Here is a 19,889-nt window from a genome sequence, read left to right as displayed (position 1 = left end):
GAGGAAAGGGAGGACTCGGCCCGGCATCGGGACAGTGGTTGTGCGGGACGCTGAACGGAAAGGCCGTGTTTCCAACCTCTGCTGTAAAGTTTTCTTTTGCCATTCGGCCAATTAAACAAGTTAAGTTTTACCGGATTATCTTTCTTCCTTGTGACCGGAAATATAGAACGCGTACGTGGAGCACGTATTCTTTCACGTACAACAAGTTTGGTGCCGAAACCCGGGACTTCTGCTGTGGATTTGTGAGATCATCGCTACATCGCTCCAACGCTCACGATCAACGCATCCACTTCACGTAAGTCTCGGCAACGACGAATATCGATGTCATCAATCCGGTAAACTAATTGGCTAAACGAACTGTAGAGGAGAATGGAGCGCCTTTTAAAGAAACGAAGAGTATTACGCTCGCAAATTACGAAGCTTACCAAGGAAACTGAGGAGCGACAAGCGTCCCTCACAATTACAGAAGCTGTATCGTTCCACGCTCGACTCATTGAGCTGCAGCAACAGCTAGAGCACGTCAACGACGAAATTGAACCATTGGTACCGGAAGAAGATGCTGAAAACGAATATCAGCAAGTGTACGATTATCAAGACCGTATTACAGCGTGCCTTGCTGTACTGCAACTTCGAGTCGACAGTGGTTCGTCAACAACGCAGGCTGCCGTGAATTCGGCGGGCAGTGGCACTGCCATCCAAACGACCACGCCAGCCCCCATAACGACCACGTTGGTGAAGACGAGAGTAAAGCTGCCGAAAATTGAACTGATCAAATTCACCGGGCGGCGCTCGGACTGGCAAGCCTTTTGGGAAGTGTTTGAGCAGGTAGTGGATAAAAACGAAGACTTGACTGACACAGACAGGTTTCACTACCTGCGAGCATCAGTGACAGGCGATGCGGCTGCTGCGCTGGCGGGCCTTCCATCGACGTCACGATGTTACAACGACGCTATCCAACTCTTGAGGAAGCGGTTTGGAAACGAAGAACTTCTTGTGCAAGAACACCTCAAGAGTCTAATTGATTTGAAGCCGGTGCGTTCTTCAGAAGATGTCCGTGGTCTTCGCCGTCTCTACGACACCTTGGCGGCGCACATCAGAGGACTGGAAGCGCTCGGACGGAAGTTGGACACCTTCAGTTCAATGCTACTTCCGATTGCACAACGAGCAATGCCACGGGACATTCTGCTAGACTTCAACCGAAGGTGCGTTGCCGACACCGACCGTCTCGCCAGCGAGCAACAAGGCTCCGTCTCCGATGCCTCATCGCACACTACGGACGAGACTGGAAAAGGTACCGTCTCTTCATTTTCTAAGTTACTCTCCTTTTTGAGAGTAGAGGTCGAAAGCAGAGAGAACTTGGCTGCACTGCAAGGCATGGACCTCTGTCGACAACCTAAAGAAGGCACTAAAGAGAGTCACAAGCAGCTTCGTAAAACGCATGACAAGCATGTCCGATCCGCAGCGATGTTGCATCAGAGCTCGAGCCCGCTGACCTGCTTCTTCTGTGACTCTAACGATCACCAAACGCACAAGTGCGACGCCTCAAAAGGTCTAGAGGAGAAGAAACGACTTTTGCAGTCGTCCGGCCGTTGCTTTAGGTGCACGAGAACTGGACATCGGTCACGAGCATGCCGCGTAAACCTGCAGTGCAACAAATGCCGCAAGAAGCATGCCAGCACGATGTGCGACCCGACGTACTCAAGTAACAGGCCACCCGAAACGAACCGAACAGTGACTAATGCACAGATAAGCCTCGAAGCTACGACCACGGGAGACAGCTCCGCTCTCAAAAGAACAGTTTTGCTACAGACCGCGACTGCGTTATGTAGTGGAGAAACTTCCAACGCGCAGGTGCGAGTCCTGTTCGACGGAGGAAGTCAGCGCTCCTACATCACCTCTGACACCTCACGGAAAATGGGATGCACGCTTCTCGGGCATGAAAGGCTGACTGTCGGTGTGTTCGGAGGCCACCAAGAGGAACGCGAGTTCCGAAGAGTCAGAGTTACGCTAAAGACGAGGCGCGGATGTGAGCGCGAGCTCGAAGTGCTGGAAACAGATGTAATTTGTGACCAGCCGATACCCTCGCCACCGGGAAATGTACTGCAAAAGTTGATATCCCTCGGGTACGAAGCAGCTGACTTCTCAACAGACAGCGGTGCAGAAAAGGTTGAGCTGCTCATCGGGTCTGATCATTTATGGGACTTCACGACGGGCAGATGTGTCAAATTAGGAAAACGACTGAGGGCCGTAGAAACATCAATTGGGTGGACTGTTCAAGGGCCTATTGAGAGCGATATCGAGCAGACAAACTGCCTCCACACCGTGACACTGCGAACTTCAGTGATTGAAAAAGAAACAACTGATATTCTGACCAAATTTTGGACCTTAGAATCAATTGGGGTGAATGAGAGCGAAGACAACGAAAAACCATGTGAGGCCTTGGAGTTTTTTTAGGACAACATCAAGCGAGACGGCAATCATTATGATGTTGCGTTGCCCTGGAAATCCGAGATTTCACTCGAGGACAACAAGGAAATTGCGCTGAAGCGACTCAGTCAGCTGGCCAACCGGCTCAGGAGGGCTCCTGACCTGCTCCAAGAGTATGACACGACCATTAGGCAGTATGGCGTCTCCGACATTGCAGAACGGGTATAAGACGAAACCATCCGCAACCACTGCGTTTATCACATGCCTCACCAAGCGGTCATTCGCGATTCCCGAAAACTGAGGGTCGTATTTGATGCTTCCTCCCGCGGAAAGAATTCCAAGAGTCTCAATGATAACTTAGAGACTGGACCCAATCTAACTGCGGACCTTGTGGGGCTCCTTCTTAATTTCCGCAAGTACCGAGTTGCACTTGTCGCTGACATCCAACAGGCCTTTCTGCAAATTGGAATCCGAGAACAAGACAGAGACGCCCTTCAATTTTTTTGGTTCCGAGAGACCCCTCAGCCCGGTTCTCCATTGCCTCCCATTGAAACGTGGCGCATGAAGCGAGTTCCGTTTGGAACCACCGCGAGCCCATTCTTACTCTCCGCTACTCTTCAGTACCACCTGAAATCGTGCGAGGAAGGTTTTCCCCACACCGCGAGCCAGCTGCAGCAAGGCCTTTATGTAGATGACCTACTAACTGGTGCAGATGACGAAGAGGAGGCAGTGAAGCTATACACCGAGGCCAATGCAATCTTCCACGCCGCCTCAATGAAGCTGCACAAGTGGTCGTCGAACAACGAGAGGCTGCGCCAGCTATTTGGGCAAAACTGTAACGAAACCAAGCCTCTAGGATTTGTGTCCGGTGTACTCAAGGTATTAGGACTGGCATGGGACCCCATTACAGATCGCCTGACCTTTGCATCTTGCGTCACAGACGACACTGGTAAACCAGACACCAAACGATCCATGCTACAAACTACGGCACGGATTTACGACCCGTTGGGATGGCTGTCACCCTTTATCGTGCGGGCCAAGATCTTGTTTCAGAATCTGTGGCGACGAAACGTGGAGTGGGATGATCCCCTACCAAGTGATGTAGCCGAAAGGTGGCTTACATGGCACGGTGAATTAAAACACCTCTCTGAAGTACAGGTGCCGCGGTACTATGGGGCGGGCGTAAACGGGCAGTCAACAAAGACGGATCTACACATCTTTGCAGACGCCAGTCCCATGGCTTATTGGGTGGTCGCATACCTTATCATCGCCTCGGAGGACGGCCTAAATTCGACGGTCGTGATGAGCAAATCGAGAGTGGCCCCCTTGAAAGCACTCACTCTAGCGAGGCTGGAACTCATGGCATGTTTGCTCGCTGCTCGACTATGCAGCTACATCCTAAGCACTATCGGACTGCACCCTGGTCGAGTAATGTTGTGGACCGACTCTGCGATCGCGCTCCACTGGATACGAGGAGATGCGAGACGCTGGCAGCAGTTTGTGCGAAACCGTGTATACGAGATTCAGCGCGTTACCGGAGGCTATGAATGGAGGCACTGCCCAGGAAAAGAGAATCCTGCGGACCTCCTGACGCGCGGCGTTTCCGTTTCTCGCCTTGCGGCCAGCGACGTGTGGTGGACAGGGCCCCAGTGGCTTCGCAAACCTGATGGCGAGTGGCCACAGGGACTAGTGCAGAACGCGTTCTCTGATGCGGAACTGGAGCTAAAACAGCCAACGAAGGCGCTGCCGGCCATGTCATCCCAAGTGCAATCTCCTTCATTAATGGACATTCAGCGCTACAGCTCCTTCATCAGACTGATTAGAGTAACAGCTTGGGTGCTTCGATTCGTCTCGAGGATGAGACGACACAACGATGAAGTCGGAGCTCTTACCGCCGAAGAACTCGATCAGGCTGAAATATTTTGGATCCGCAACGAGCAGAGGGAAGGCTTTCACAGAGAGCTAAAAAGCGTTCATAACCAGCAAGCTTTCCCCGTCGACTCTCCACTCAGAAATGCTTCTCTTATGGTGGACGACAAGGGAATCCTGAGATTTGATGGACGGCTACAACGTAGTCACCTGGACTATGACGCTAAGCTTCCCGCCGTGATACCTAAGCAGAGCCACCTATCGAAGCTGCTTGCTCTTTACTGTCACCGCAAAGTGCTGCACGGAGGGATACGTTGCACCTTAACGCAGCTCAGGGAAAGGTATTGGGTGATCGGAGCGAGGCAGCTGGTGAAGAGGACTCTAAAAGAATGTGTAACATGCCAACGGTTCAACGCTCAACCAGCAAATCAAGTGACTGCTCCACTACCTAAAGACCGCATAACCGAGGCCCAACCCTTTCAGGTGACCGGTGTTGATTTTGCCGGGCTACTCGTTGTCAAGGGGACCTCTCCAACCAAGTGCTATATAGCGCTGTTCACCTGCGCAGTCACTCGAGCTATCCATCTGGAACTGGTCAGCGATATGTCAGCGAGCTCATTCCTTCTCGCATTTCGAAGATTAACCGCCAGACGAGGACTGCCGAGCACCATCTACAGTGATAACGCTCTCACATTCAAGAAAGTGAACAAGGATTTGGGACGTCTCTGGGATGCGATGCGAAGTGGCCAGGTGCAAGAGTACATTGTAAGCGCTCGGGTTCAGTGGAAATTCATTGTAGAACGCGGACCCTGGTGGGGTGGCTTCTACGAGCGTCTTGTCGGACTGACGAAGCAAGCGTTGAAGAAGACTCTCGGAAGAGGCTACCTTACACTTGAGGAAATGACAACTACGCTGACCGAAGTGGAAGCTGTACTGAATTCCCGCCCACTTACACACGTTTACACAGAGCCAAATGAACCGGAGCCCCTTTGCCCTGCTATGTTTCTTACCGGAAAACGACTGACCTCTCTACCAGCGCTACAACGAAAGGAAATCGCCGCTCTGACCTGTGACCACCTGCGACATATGATCTCGACTCGTGATAAAGCGTTGGAGGGGTTCTGGAAGCGCTGGTGCTCTGAATACTTAAAGGAGTTGCAGCTGACACATTCCAAAGGCGTTCAACGTGGAAGACAAGTTGACATTCGCGATGTGGTCCTCTTAAAAGAAGCTCTGCAGCCGCGCCAAATGTGGAAGCTTGCAATGAATGAAAGGGCTTTCACTGGAAGAGACAACAAGGCAAGAGCTTTTGAGGTCCGAATGCCAGGGGGGGGGGGGGCAAGACTTCGGCGGCCGATTCAACTTATATACCCTTTGGAACTCCCCGGCTAACAAATGACTTCCATCATTTGGGGGGGAGTGTGTCGGAGACAAAAGAGTTGAGACGGCGCCGTGCGGTGCGCGATGTTATCGGCCAACGAACCCAGGACGGCGGGAGTGTTTGTGTGTGTGTGTGTGTGTGTGTGTGTGTGTGTGTGTGTGTGTGTGTGTGTGTGTGTGTGTGTGTGTGTGTGTGTGTGTGTGTGTGTGTGTGTGTGTGTGTGTGTGTGTGTGTGTGTGTGTGTGTGTGTGTGTGTGTGTGTGTGTGTGTGTGTGTGTGTGTGTGTGTGTGTGTGTGTGCGTGCGTGCGTGTGTATGTGTGTGCGCGCGGGCGGACCAGGCGGCGGGCGCCCGGATGAACCGGGCGGCGGTCTGCGGGGTCATCGGCCGGCTCGTTTGCCTGTCGCCGCTTTCCAGGAACGGCGCGGGAAAGGAGGAAAGGGAGGACTCGGCCCGGCATCGGGACAGTGGTTGTGCGGGACGCTGAACGGAAAGGCCGTGTTTCCAACCTCTGCTGTAAAGTTTTCTTTTGCCATTCGGCGAATTAAACAAGTTAAGTTTTACCGGATTATCTTTCTTCCTTGTGACCGGAAATATAGAACGCGTACGTGGAGCACGTATTCTTTCACGTACAACAAGTTTGTGGACCAGCCCGCCACGCTCGATGGGAGGGCTTTCGGGCCCGAGGATGACCAAACCTAAATTGGTACAAGAGCAGTCTCTGGTGTGGGGGTCCACCAGTTGTCGAGCTTTGCTCCAACTTATGGGACTTGCTTCTTGGGAAGTGGTCTGGCCCCAGCCTACTCCGTGTATGGCTGGGGGGGGGGGGAACCCTTGTGGCAGACCGAAAACTTCTTAGACCGAAGCGGTGGCCCTGTGGTAGAGCATCCGCCTCGCATTCGGGAGGTGCTGGGTTCGATCCCCAGTGCCGCCGGGCCAAGGTACTGTACTGCCCAACATTGACAGATCTCTGGGGCACATTGCCTTGTACTAACAAGAGATGCTCTTCAGCGACTGTAAAAGTAGCCAACTCCATTTCATGTTGCCTTGAACAGAACACCACCAAATAGTGTTCTAACTGAACCACCACAATCGTGCCTGAAGGAGATGAATCTGGCTATTTTATGATACTCTGCATTTTGATCAAATCGTGGTAAATTTGTCTAATTCTACAGCTGGTGCTTCACTTGTAAAAGCAATAAATTATACTACCTACAGTTACACTTCAGAATTTTTCCCGTTTCTGTCTCTGCAGACCACGCGAACTGTAGGTGTCTAGCATTGTTCTTGAAGTACAGTATAACAGGTGCAGAGGTGACATCGCATATTCCATGATAAAAGCGAAAACACTGCATGTATGCTGGCCACTGTGCTGGCCACACCAGTCATGGCTGCCTGCTATTAAAAAAGCGGAGACAGGACCATGATGACAGAGGAAAGTTGCAGATCGCCTCCGAAAGATCCGCGTCTCTGAACACATCGACAAAAAAGAAAAGTCACTGCAAATCCGAAAATGCAACAAATTCCTGCTTGCAGAAGGGCAAGATGGGTAAAGGAGCCTGCTGCAAAAGAGTGGTTTTATGCTGGCAGTAGTAGCTTTGCACACACATTCCAACATCCTAAGTGTTGCATTTGGGTTGCAAGCCCCAAGGGTAGCGTTGGCCTGGCGGCCTGGGGCAAAGCTGGAAACATCCGAAGGTCCCGGCAAAGGATGAGTCGACTGGCAACAGAACAACTTGTTTATTCTGGCATCTCAAAAGAGCAGCCGGTCAGGGTGACCACGTTACTCGAAGGGCGAAATCGAAGTCTCTCTTCGGCGTCCGGGGCAGCGGCGTTTTATACCATCGGAGTCGAGGGCAAGAGGGAACGGCTTGGGAAGAGTCATCCGATACGGCGTCGCTTCGACATGTCCAGACGTGACGGGCGCGTCCGCCAGGCCGGCGCCGGTCAGACCTCCTCGCCTCCCAGTTGGGGAGCTCCTCTCCCCGGCTGCCGCGCTTTGACAAGCGTGGGCAAAACATGCACACACACACACACGCACGCACGACGACACGTGGCACTGAAACCTGCCTGGACGCGCTTGGCGGGAGGCGTTGCGGCCGCGATGAACGAAGCCGCGGCGTCCGTTGCATCCGCGCCGGCTATACCGCGCGTTGTAGGCGAGACGTAACAGACCGCCCCGCCGGGAGAAGGAGATCCCGATGGTCAGGGGACTGCATCCGCTGTCCAGAGGGATGTCGCTCGATGATGCTCGTAATCGAAACCGATCGTCCCTCGACGTTGCTTGAGCGCAGCGCACAGAGAAGGCCTCGTTCTCGGGTTCAGGATCACATAGGACACTGCAAAGTCACTTCGGGAGAGTTGCCATTTTTGTGCTCGTTCCCAGCAAGCGTTAGAACTACGCCGAAACGCAACCGCTCAGTCAGCAAGCACGAGACAACCCTCACTAAGCTCTGCCAGGCTATTTCCCCTTTTATACTACTGCCTAGTTCCTTAAAGTAGTCAAGCAGCACTCAGAACGCGTCCACAAATTGGAAAATTGCACTAGAAAGCACATAATCACTTTGAAACACTAAACAAAAGCAATATGATAAAAATCCTGCCTCAGGAAGAAAACATCAGTAACCAACAACTTTGAGGCGGATTCCTACGTTAGGGGCTTCGACTTAAGCCATCGGCGTTACCGTTGAGACTCCCCTTTTTGTAACGCACCTCAAAGGAATATTGTTGCAAAGCGAGGCTCCAGCGCAGGAGGCGGCCATTTTTGGGAGATATGGTCTGCAGCCATTGGAGAGGGCAATGATCCGTCTCAATGATAAACCTCGAGCCGGCTAGGTAGCATGACAATTTCTGAACGGCCCACACGAGACACGCACACTCTTTCTCGGTGGCGCTGTATGCCTGCTCACGACAGGTCAGCTTACGACTAGCATACAGGACGGGGTGTTCCACTTCTCCATTGTCCCTTTGGCACAGTACAACGCCCATGCCTCGCTCACTAGCATCGCACTGAACAACGAACCCTTTTGTATAGTCTGGCGATCGTAGCACAGGCTGGCTTGTTAAGGCGCTCTTTAGGGCGCTAAAAGCTCTTTCCTTTGTCTCGCTCCAGACGACTGTTTGGGGCTCTGTTTTTCTTAGAGCATCCGTCAGGGGAGCCGCGATATCGGAGTACCTGGGGATGTACCTCTGATAGTAGCCGGCGACACCTAAGAACGACCGAATATCGGTCTTCGTGCGCGGTTGCGGGAAGTCTCGCACAGCGGCCACCTTTATTTCAGAGGGGCGGCGACGACCCTGTCCAATCACGTGACCGAGGTAGACAACCTCGGCCTGTGCTAATTGGCACTTGGGAGCCTTGACTGTCAAGCCCGCTTCACGCAGGCGGGTTAGCACTGCCCGCAAGTGTGCCATATGCTCAGACCAGGATGCGGAGAATATCGCTACGTCGTCTAAATACGGTAAAGCGAATTCTTCCTGTCCCCGCAACACTTTGTCCATGAGGCTTGAAAAGCAGTATGGCGCGTTCTTCAAACCAAAACTCAAAACTTTAGGACGGAATGTTCCCATTGGTGAAATGAACGCCGCATACCTACTAGCCTCTTCTGTAAGTGGAACCTGCCAATAACCCCTGACAAGATCTAGGGTGGAAATAAACTGAGCGCTACTAACTTTCTCAAGGCGCTCCTCGATGTTAAGGATCGGATAAATTTGATCCTTAGTGATGGAATTAAGCCTGCGGTAGTCGACGCAAGGACGAGGTTCCTTGCCCGGTACCTCAACTAAAATCAAAGGGGAGGTATAATCACTCTCACCCACCTCAATAACACCGAGCTGTAGCATTTTCTTTACCTCAGCCTCCATAATATCGCGCTGGCGGGGTGACACCCGGTACGCCTTGGATCGTACTGGCTCTGGGGAGGTAAGTTCTATATCATGAGTAAGGACAGAAGTCCTACCAGGCCTCTCAGAGAACTGACCTTGAAACTCTTGTAAGAGTTGGTGTAGTTCGGTTTTCTGCTCAGCCGACAGCGGTGCATTAATGATTAAGTCACTAATGACCTGATCAGTGTCTTCCCTGTTCGTCACTGAGCCTAGTCCCGGAAGCTCGACCGGAAGCTCTTCTAACTTTCCCGTGTCGCGCATTTCATCTCCAGTACCTGGTGCCTTCAACGCTACAGGCTCAATTTTATCCATTTCTGACGTGCTCGGAATATCAGCTTGCTGCGCCTCCGACCCTTTCTCATTGTTCGACAACGTCGGCCCCGCAACTACCGCCTTTGCAGCGAGCTCCCGAACTCTCGATCTGGTTAAGGCCTGAACGCTAGCCTCACCAAACAAAAGCCCCTTCTCGCGCAGGAGGTGATCGGACCTGTTCGAAAATAGGTACGGGTACTGGGGGGGCAGCATAGATGACACTACGGCCTCCGTCTCAAGTGCTCCGAAAGGTCCTTCAATAAGCACCTTTGCTATGGGCAGACACACGCTATGAGCTTCCACGGCTTGCTTGATCCATGCGCACTCGCCCGTGAACATATCGGGTTCTACGTAAGAGGGGTGAACTACATCCATTGTAGCTGCGGAATCACGAAGCACTCGGCACTCTTTCCCGTTCACGAGGAAGTCTCGCATGTAAGGCTCGAGAAGCTTCATGTTCTCGTCAGTGCTACATAATGACAAACACACGACTTCTCTTTTTGTTTCTGGACACTGCGCCGAAAAGTGACCCGGCTTCTGGCACGTATAACACACGCGCGCTTGCCTCGCCTCGAACCGCTTTCTGCGTTCGGCTTCGGCTGCCGCCGTCTCCTTACGTTCGGTCGGACTGCTTTCACTCGCATCCGCACTACGCGTGTCCCCCCTTGCTCTCATGGGTGTGAACTTCGGCCTCTCAGACTTGGAGCCAAATTCACCCTTTTGACCGTCCTTAGCTCCGCGAGCCCGACGCGTCACAAACTCCTCGGCTAGCTCGGCGGCTTTAGCCACTGTACTAACGTCTGGCCTATCCAAGACCCAGTACCGCACGTTCTCAGGTAACCGACTATAAAACTGTTCCAGCCCGAAACACTGCAGAATTTTCTCGTGGTCACCAAACGCTTTCTCTTCTTTGAGCCACTCCTGCATGTTTGACATAAGCCTGTAGGCAAACTCTGTATATGACTCATTTCTGCCTTTTTCATTTTCCCGAAACTTCCGACGGAACGCCTCCGCTGACAGCCTGTACTTTTTTAGCAGACTCGATTTCACTTGGTCGAAATCCTCTGCCTCCTCTCTCTTCAAGCGAGCGACTACGTCGGCCGCCTCGCCGGGTAACAAAGTGAGCAAGCGCTGTGGCCACGTTTCCCGAGAGAACCCCTGCTTCTCGCACGTTCGCTCAAAGTTAACCAGGAACAAACCAATGTCCTCTCCAAGCTTAAACGGCCGCATCAGGTCAGTCATTTTGAACGATACCCGTTCTCCTGCACCGTGTGCCTGACTTCCATTACGAGCGCGTTCCATCTCTACCTCGAGACGCTTCATTTCCAAAGCGTGTTGACGGTCGCGCTCTTCTTTCTCTTTATCTTTTTGCTCTTTACGTTCGCGCTCCTCTTTCTCTTTTTGTTCTTTACGTTCGCGCTCGTTTTTCTCTTTTTCTTTTTGTTCCCTCTCCTCAATCGTCTCAAGGCATTCCGACAGCTCGTCATCCTCAGCCTCCAACTCAAGAATAGCCCTTAGCAGTTCTGGTTTTCTGAGTTTGTCTGAGACATCCAGACCCAACTCTCTTGCAAGCTCCAGCAATTTCGGTTTGCGCAACGACTTCAAATCCATGGCTGCTCCGAATGCTGCTTTCTCTACTGCCTACTATTGTCTTGCCGCAAACTAACCCGGCAGCAACGACAACCACAATTACCAGCTCTGTTTCTGACACTAACAAAAGCCTGGCAAAACTCAGAAGAAGAAAGTCCCGCACTCACCAAACCTCGCAGCCAAGAATTCAGCGCAGTCGTTCCGCTGCAGGCAACCAGTCATCACACAGGGCTCGTTGCACTGCTCCCGGATGGTAGTTGTGCTGCTCAGCATACAGTTGACCGCATATCTTCGCTGCTGGCCTCCGTTGTCGGGATCTCACCGCTGGCAACCAGTTGTTGCATTTGGGTTGCAAGCCCCAAGGGTAGCGTTGGCCTGGCGGCCTGGGGCAAAGCTGGAAACATCCGAAGGTCCCGGCAAAGGATGAGTCGACTGGCAACAGAACAACTTGTTTATTCTGGCATCTCAAAAGAGCAGCCGGTCAGGGTGACCACGTTACTCGAAGGGCGAAATCGAAGTCTCTCTTCGGCGTCCGGGGCAGCGGCGTTTTATACCATCGGAGTCGAGGGCAAGAGGGAACGGCTTGGGAAGAGTCATCCGATACGGCGTCGCTTCGACATGTCCAGACGTGACGGGCGCGTCCGCCAGGCCGGCGCCGGTCAGACCTCCTCGCCTCCCAGTTGGGGAGCTCCTCTCCCCGGCTGCCGCGCTTTGACAAGCGTGGGCAAAACATGCACACACACACACACGCACGCACGACGACACGTGGCACTGAAACCTGCCTGGACGCGCTTGGCGGGAGGCGTTGCGGCCGCGATGAACGAAGCCGCGGCGTCCGTTGCATCCGCGCCGGCTATACCGCGCGTTGTAGGCGAGACGTAACATAAGCATAAGTAAAGCAATGATCCGACACCAAACAAAAATAGCATAGAAAGTTTGCCAGCCCAGTTGGAGAAAGGTTTCTGCAAGAAGCGACTCCTGGGTTCGAGAGTAAATGCTGCTATATATATATATATATATATATATATATATATATATATATATATATATATATATATATATATATATAAGAGAAGTGGGCACTTCTACAAAGACACTTGTATTTATCAACGTTTCGACCGCGGTGCGGTCTTCTTCAGGACTGTAGTGGTCTCGCGTCAGATGGACGTTTTAAGTTTGTGAGCTCAAGAGGAGGGAGAAAGGAGTGTAACACGCAAATAGCAACAACGGTTCAAAAAATTGGAAAAAAAATAAAAAATAAAAATGGGGGTGCGGGGAGCAGACAGGGACAATATTGGGGGAGGAAGCAAAAAAATAGAAATAAAACAAAAAAAGGGGGGAAACCTAGTATAGTAAGGAAGGGTGGGGTACAAAAGGAGATGGCGAAACGAGAGAAAGGGAGAGGAAGACGGTGCGGGGGACATGGGCAGCACGGCAACCACAGGCGTACGAAAGCAAAACGTGCAAACAAAACACAAACAAAATGCACAAACACAAAGGGCGCCGCTGCAGATGCGTGGCCAAAGAGGAGCCGCTGCGCAAATGACACTGGCAGTGACGAACAGGCCAAACCAGGCGCCTTTGGGGGGTCTCACTAATTTCCGGTGAGCCGAGGGCTAGAACGTTAAGGAAGGAGTGGGCTACGCTTACTCACGGGGTCTGGGTTTTACTGAACGGTGCACCCCTCTCCGTGGGTGGGTCGTTGAACCGACCTCGCCGGGAATACTTGTTTGTAGGGGAGGAGAGCTGGGCTAGCTGTGTGCAAAGATTTCAAATTGTCGGAAAATGTAAGGAAAGAGCGTCAAAAGCTTATCAATACTGCACGAGGCAGGATAGTGTAAGGAGGGGTATGATTGCCTGTGATATACACTAGGAGTTATAAAAGGTATATCTGAGTTAGCCAATTAACGAGAAGTGTAGTATTATTTTGTTTTGAGGTCGTGAATAAAAGAAAGGGTACCAGGCTTTTCGTTAAGACCTTCTTGAATAGTATTAAACTTGTGGATAAAATAGGATTCACGCTGTTCACGTTCTCGCCTGTTTTTGAAGCCCCCTTGAATAATTGTTACTTTTAGTTGGTCAAATGGGTGTCCTTCTGCGTTTACATGGTTGGATAGGGAAAGGTTTGGGAGGGACTTGGCGTGTGCGCGGTGATTGTTAAATCGAATGCGGAATGCAGTGTTTGTCTGTCCTATGTATTGCTGGTTACACAAAGTGCATTCAAGAAGGTAAATATAGTTTGATGAGTCGCAGTCAAAGTTACCGTTGATTGAATGCTGGAAAACTGACCTCGTACTAGTTGTGGAACACGTAGTCTGCATGTGCTTGCAAACTTTGCAGCGACCCTTACCACAGGGCTGGCATCCATATTTTGGGGTTTTGTGTTCCTTGGAGTGGACTAGGTGGTTCTGAATGTTTTTGGCACGCCTGTAAATCACGCGGGGTGCGCATGTAAATATTTTCGATAGTCGTTGACTTTGCTGGAGAATGTTAAAGTGCTTATTAAGAATTCTGTTTATGTTCGGTGCATTACTGTTAAATGTGAGGATAAGGTTTGTAGTGTAATCATTTCGGTTATCTATTTGGTGCCCCTGGAGTATTTGACTACGGTTAAGATTTGAAGCTCTGCTTATGGCGTCATCAATAACGGAACGTGGATAGCGCTGTGTTAAGAGCACGTTGCGCATGTGTTCAGAGTTTTCATGAAAGTCTAGGTCGTTAGAGCAGATTCTTCGAAAACGATGGGCCTGCGAATAATGGATGCTGGTTTTGCAGTGACGGGGATGGGCGCTTTGAAAATGTAGATATTTTTGTGAGTCGGTTGGTTTTCTATAAACGGTTGTACGAACTGACCCCTTGTCCACCAGAATGTCAACATCAAGAAAATTGATTTGACTGGCTGAGTAGGTGTGCGTAAACTTTATGTTTGGGTGCACGTAGTTGAAACTGTCAATGAAATGGATAAGTTGTTCTGTGTTTGTCCATATTATAAAAATATCATCCAAATAGCGCTTGTAAAAGTACGGCTGAATTGGACAAGAAGAAAGAAATTTTGACTCTAAATGATGCATGAAGATATTTGCATAATTTGGGGCCATTCTTGTTCCCATAGCGGTGCCAATTACTTGCAGATAATATTGAAGATCAAATTCGAAGCTATTATATTCTAACACAATTTTGGCTAGTGCTCCTAACACGTTTGGGCTTGGAGATTCATGAGGTTTCTGCTGTTCATAAGATTCTAAAAGGGCTGCAATGCCGTCGACATGGGGAATGTTTTTGTATAAAGATGTTACATCCATGGTCACAAGAAAGGCTCCTTCTGGTAATGTTATATTGTCTATCTGGCGGAGAAAGTGGTTTGTATCTTTGATGTAGGATGGATGTGTGGCTGGAATGTGGCTAATTAGAGTGTCAATGTACTTTGATATTGGTTGTGTGAGAGTGCCGATTCCTGAAATTATTGGCCGTCCAGGAATACCGGCTTTATGTAATTTAGGGAACATGTAGAAACGCCCAGGAGACGGATGGGTAGCCGTGAGTGCCTTGCATAGTTTCGGGGAGATTTCGTTGTGTTTTGTGAGGTCGAGGAGAATGTCAGATATAGCTTTTGAGTGCTCGTCGGTGGGGTCGCCATGTAGTTGTTTATAAAAATGGTTGTCAGAAACCTGTCGGATGCCTTCTGCTATATAGTCATCCCTGTTCAAGATAACAACGCCTTCGCCCTTATCAGCTGGCTTTATGACGATGTCGGTACGGTTGCTGAGCGCCTCGAGAGCAGTACGTTCTCTTTTAGGAAGATTGTCTGGTCCTAACCTGCGGTTCTTAAAATTTTCAACAATGTCATTTTGACTTCCTTAATATAGATATCCAAGTGTTTTTCCCGCCCGACGTTGGGAGTCCAATTTTGGTTTGCTGGGTGGAAGTCCGTGTTTTGGTGGGGGTTTTCGGGCTCATCAAAGAATTATTCTCTCAGGCGAAGTTTTCTGGCGAAGTCGTCAAGATCTTTCATTAGTTGAAACTCATTGAATTTGCCTGTGCGGGGGAAAAAAGTCAGCCCTCTAGATAGGACGGCTCGCTCATACTCTGTGAGCGGTGTTAGAGATAGATTGGTGATGTTGTCTACACTGTGATGGCCCTGTTTTGAGAGTGTTAGCCCTTGGCTGACCTTTCACTGAGCGATATCGGGGTATGGAGAATTTTATCCAACCGCACTTAGTACTTCTTTCATCCATTCGTCATGGGGAACTTTGTCCCGTGTAAATTTTCTAATTTTGATTATGCCAATTTCTGAAGTTTTTTTGTTTTGAAACGTTCTAGTTCCTCGGCCTCCAGCGCGGAAACATGAAGATTATTCCGAGCCCGACGCTCCTCTGTTCCCAGTATCACCGAAGCTTTCTCAGAGTGCCGAATTGTGATTTTGAGTAACTTTAGGGAAGCTGATTTTAATATGTTGTTCCATTGGTTTTTGTCTCCTTCTGATAGATTATTCATTGATGGTATCAGCTTCACTTGTAGACCTTTCGGTACGATATTAGCCCGAAGGTACGTTTTTAAGGTTTTAACATGAAGGTCATGTCTAAGCCGCTTATGAATTATTTTTCGTAATTTAAGAAAAGCTGAAGATTTGAAACAGGGCTGCCGGTGATATGAGAACAAGGGAGGCGGAGTACTCACGCGGCCTGTGTATCAGTCCAGGCGCACTCGCTGAGCGGAACCACAACGCTTCCGGAGGTCATATGATAAAACAGGGGTGCTGGGGATCAGTCCACAGTTATATGACGGGCTGCTGGTGATGGGTTGCTGTTCTGGTGTAGAATCCACGGCAGGTTTCCGCCTCGGTTGCATACCTCTCTTCGGGCTTGCCTCTCGACACGATGGCTTGTTTGATGTGCTCGCCTGGGCTGAGGTGCTTGCTGTAGGGGAATGTGTTGCTGCTGTGCCACTGGTGGTCTGGGGTGGCTGTTTTAGTGCTGCGCTGCAGTGTCCCCTCGATGTCCGGGATGTGAGTGGTGGCCTGGTGGTGATGTCTGGACGGCTGGCTGCTGCTTGTCTAGTGAACATAGCATTTTGGCCTACGATGCAAATGTTCGAGGCTCTGGAGTACTCATCGAATTTTGTTGCTGCCGAGGCTGTGGATGTTGTGGCGCGTAGTCTCTCGTGCTTCCTCGTGCTTCCTCGGGCTCCAAATTTGCAAAGGAATTCAACCAACAGGCCTCAAGTGGTAAAGATCAACCAGAAGGCCCAGACCTTTAATGCCCTTCTTGTCGACATCTGACGACGAGAGCAGAACACCTTCTTCGTAGACCACCAAATGGAAATATTCCACCCTAGCACAGTTCTGTCTGCAGATGGCGTGCACCCCAGCTTAGGTGGAGTCTCGCTGCTGTCTTGGAATATCTATAACTTACTCCTCCGAATTCGCCACCTCACATTGGGGCAATGGAGAGACTACGCGCCACAACATCCACAGCCTCGGCAGCAACAAAATTCGATGAGAACTCCAGAGCCTTGAACATTTGCACAAGCCGTAGGCCAAAATGCTATGTCTACCAGACAAGCAGCAGCCAGCCGTCCAGACATCACCACCAGGCCACCACTCGCCTCCCGGACATCGAGGGGACACTGCAGCGCAGCACTAAAACAGCCACCCCAGACAACCAGTGGCACAGCAGCAGCACATTCCCCTACAGCAAGCACCTCAGCCCAGGCGAGCACATCAAACAAGCCATCGTGTCGAGAGGCAAGCCCGAAGAGAAGTTGCAACCGAGGCGGAAACCTGCCGTGGATTCTGCACCAGAAGAGCAACCCATCACCAGCAGCCCGTCATATAACTGTGGACTGATCCCCAGCACCCCTGTTTTATCATATGACCTCCGGAAGCGTTGTGGTTCCGCCCAGCGAGTGCGCCGGGACTGATACACAGGCCGCGTGAGTACTCCGCCTCCCTTGTTCTCATATCACCGGCAGCCCTGTTTCAAATCTTCAGCTTTTCTTAAATTACGAAAAATAATTGATAAGCGGCTTAGACATGACCTTCATGTTAAAACCTTAAAAACGTACCTTCGGGCTAATATCGTACCGAAAGGTCTACAAGTGAAGCTGATACCAGCAAAGAATAATGTATCAGAAGGAGACAAAAACCAATGGAACGACATATTAAAATCAGCTTCCCTAGAGTTACACAAAATCACAATTCGGCACTCTGAGAAAGCTTCGGTGATACTGGGAACAGAGGAGCGTCGGGCTCGGAATAATCTTCTTGTTTCCGCGCTGGAGGCCGAGGAACTAGAACGTTTCAAAACAAAAAAAAACTTCAGAAATTGGCATAATCAAAATTAAAAAATTTACACTGGACAAAGTTCCCCATGACGAATGGATGAAAGAAGTACTAAGTGCGGTTGGATCAAATTCTCCCAACCCCGATATCGCTCAGTCAAAGGTCAGCCAAGGGCAAACACTCTCAAAACAGGGCCATCACAGTGTAGACAACATCACCAATCTATCTCTAACACCGCTCACAGAGTATGAGCGAGCCGTCTTATCTAGAGGGCTGACTTTGCCCCCGCACAGGCAAATTCAATGAATTCCAACTCCTGAAAGATCTTGACGACTTCGCCAGAAAACTTCGCCTGAGAGAATACTTCTTTGATAAGCACGAAAACCCCCACCAAAACACGGACTTCCACCCAGCAAACCAAAATTGGACTCCCAACATCGGGCGGGAAAAACACTTGGATATCTATATTAAGGCAGTTCAAAATGACATTGTTGGAAATTTTAAGAACCGCAGGTTAGGACCAGACAATCTTCCTAAAAGAGAACGTACTGCTCTCGAGGCGCTCAGCAACCGTACCGACATCGTCATAAAGCCAGCTGATAAGGGCGGAGGCATTGTTATCTTGAACAGGGATGACTATATAGCAGAAGGCATCCGACAGCTTTCTGACAACCATTTTTATAAACAACTACATGGCGACCCCACCGACGAGCACTCAAAAGCTATATCTGACATTCTCCTCGACCTCACAAAACACAATGAAATCTCCCCGAAACGATGCAAGGCACTCACGGCTACCCATCCTTCTCCTGGGCGTTTCTACATGCTCCCTAAATTACATAGCCGGTATTCCTGGACGGCCAATAATTTCAGGAATCGGCACTCTCACAGAACCAATATCAAAGTACATTGACACTCTAATTAGCCACATTCCAGCCACACTTCCATCCTACATCAAAGATACAAACCACTTTCTCCGCCAGATAGACAATATAACATTACCAGAAGGAGCCTTTCTTGGGACCATGGATGTAACATCTTTATACACAAACATTCCCCATGCCGACGGCATTGCAGCCCTTTTAGAATCTTATGAACAGCAGAAACCTCATGAATCTCCAAGCCCAAACGTGTTAGGAACACTAGACAAAATTGTGTTAGAATATAATAGCTTCGAATTTGATCTTCAATATTATCTGCAAGTAAGTACCACCGCTATGGGAACAAGAATGGCCCCAAATTATGTAAATGTCTTCATGCATCATATAGAGTCAAAATTTCTTTCTTCTTGTCCAATTCAGCCGTACTTTTACAAGAGCTATTTGGATAATATTTTTATAATATGGACAAACACAGAACAACAACTTATCCATTTCATTGACAGTTTCAACTCCGTGCACCCAAACATAAAGTTTACGCACACCTACTCAGCCAGTCAAATCAATTTTCTTGATGTTGACATTCTGGTGGACAAGGGGTCAGTTCGTACAACCGTTTATAGAAAACCAACCGACTCACAAAAATATCTACATTTTCAAAGCGCCCATCCCCGTCACTGCAAAACCAGCATCCCTTATTCGCAGGCCCATCGTTTTCGAAGAATCTGCTCTAACGACCTAGACTTTCATGAAAACTCTGAACACATGCGCAACGTGCTCTTAACACAGCGCTATCCACGTTCCCTTATTGATGACGCCATAAGCAGAGCTTCAAATCTTAACCGTAGTCAAATACTCCAGGGGCACCAAATAGATAACCGAAATGATTACACTACAAACCTTATCCTCACATTTAACAGTAATGCACCGAACATAAACAGAATTCTTAATAAGCACTTTAACATTCTCCAGCAAAGTCAACGACTATCGAAAATATTTACATGCGCACCCCGCGTGATTTACAGGCGTGCCAAAAACATTCAGAACCACCTAGTCCACTCCAAGGAACACAAAACCCCAAAATATGGATGCCAGCCCTGTGGTAAGGGTCGCAGCAAAGTTTGCAAGCACATGCAGACTACGTGTTCCGCAACTAGTACGAGGTCAGTTTTCCAGCATTCAATCAACGGTAACTTTGACTGCGACTCATCAAACATTATTTACCTTCTTGAATGCACTTTGTGTAACCAGCAATACACCGGACAAAC

Source organism: Amblyomma americanum, chromosome 1 (genome assembly GCF_052857255.1).
Source record: "Amblyomma americanum isolate KBUSLIRL-KWMA chromosome 1, ASM5285725v1, whole genome shotgun sequence".
Taxonomy (NCBI): Eukaryota; Metazoa; Arthropoda; class Arachnida; order Ixodida; family Ixodidae; genus Amblyomma; species Amblyomma americanum.
This window is presented reverse-complemented; position numbering follows the sequence as displayed.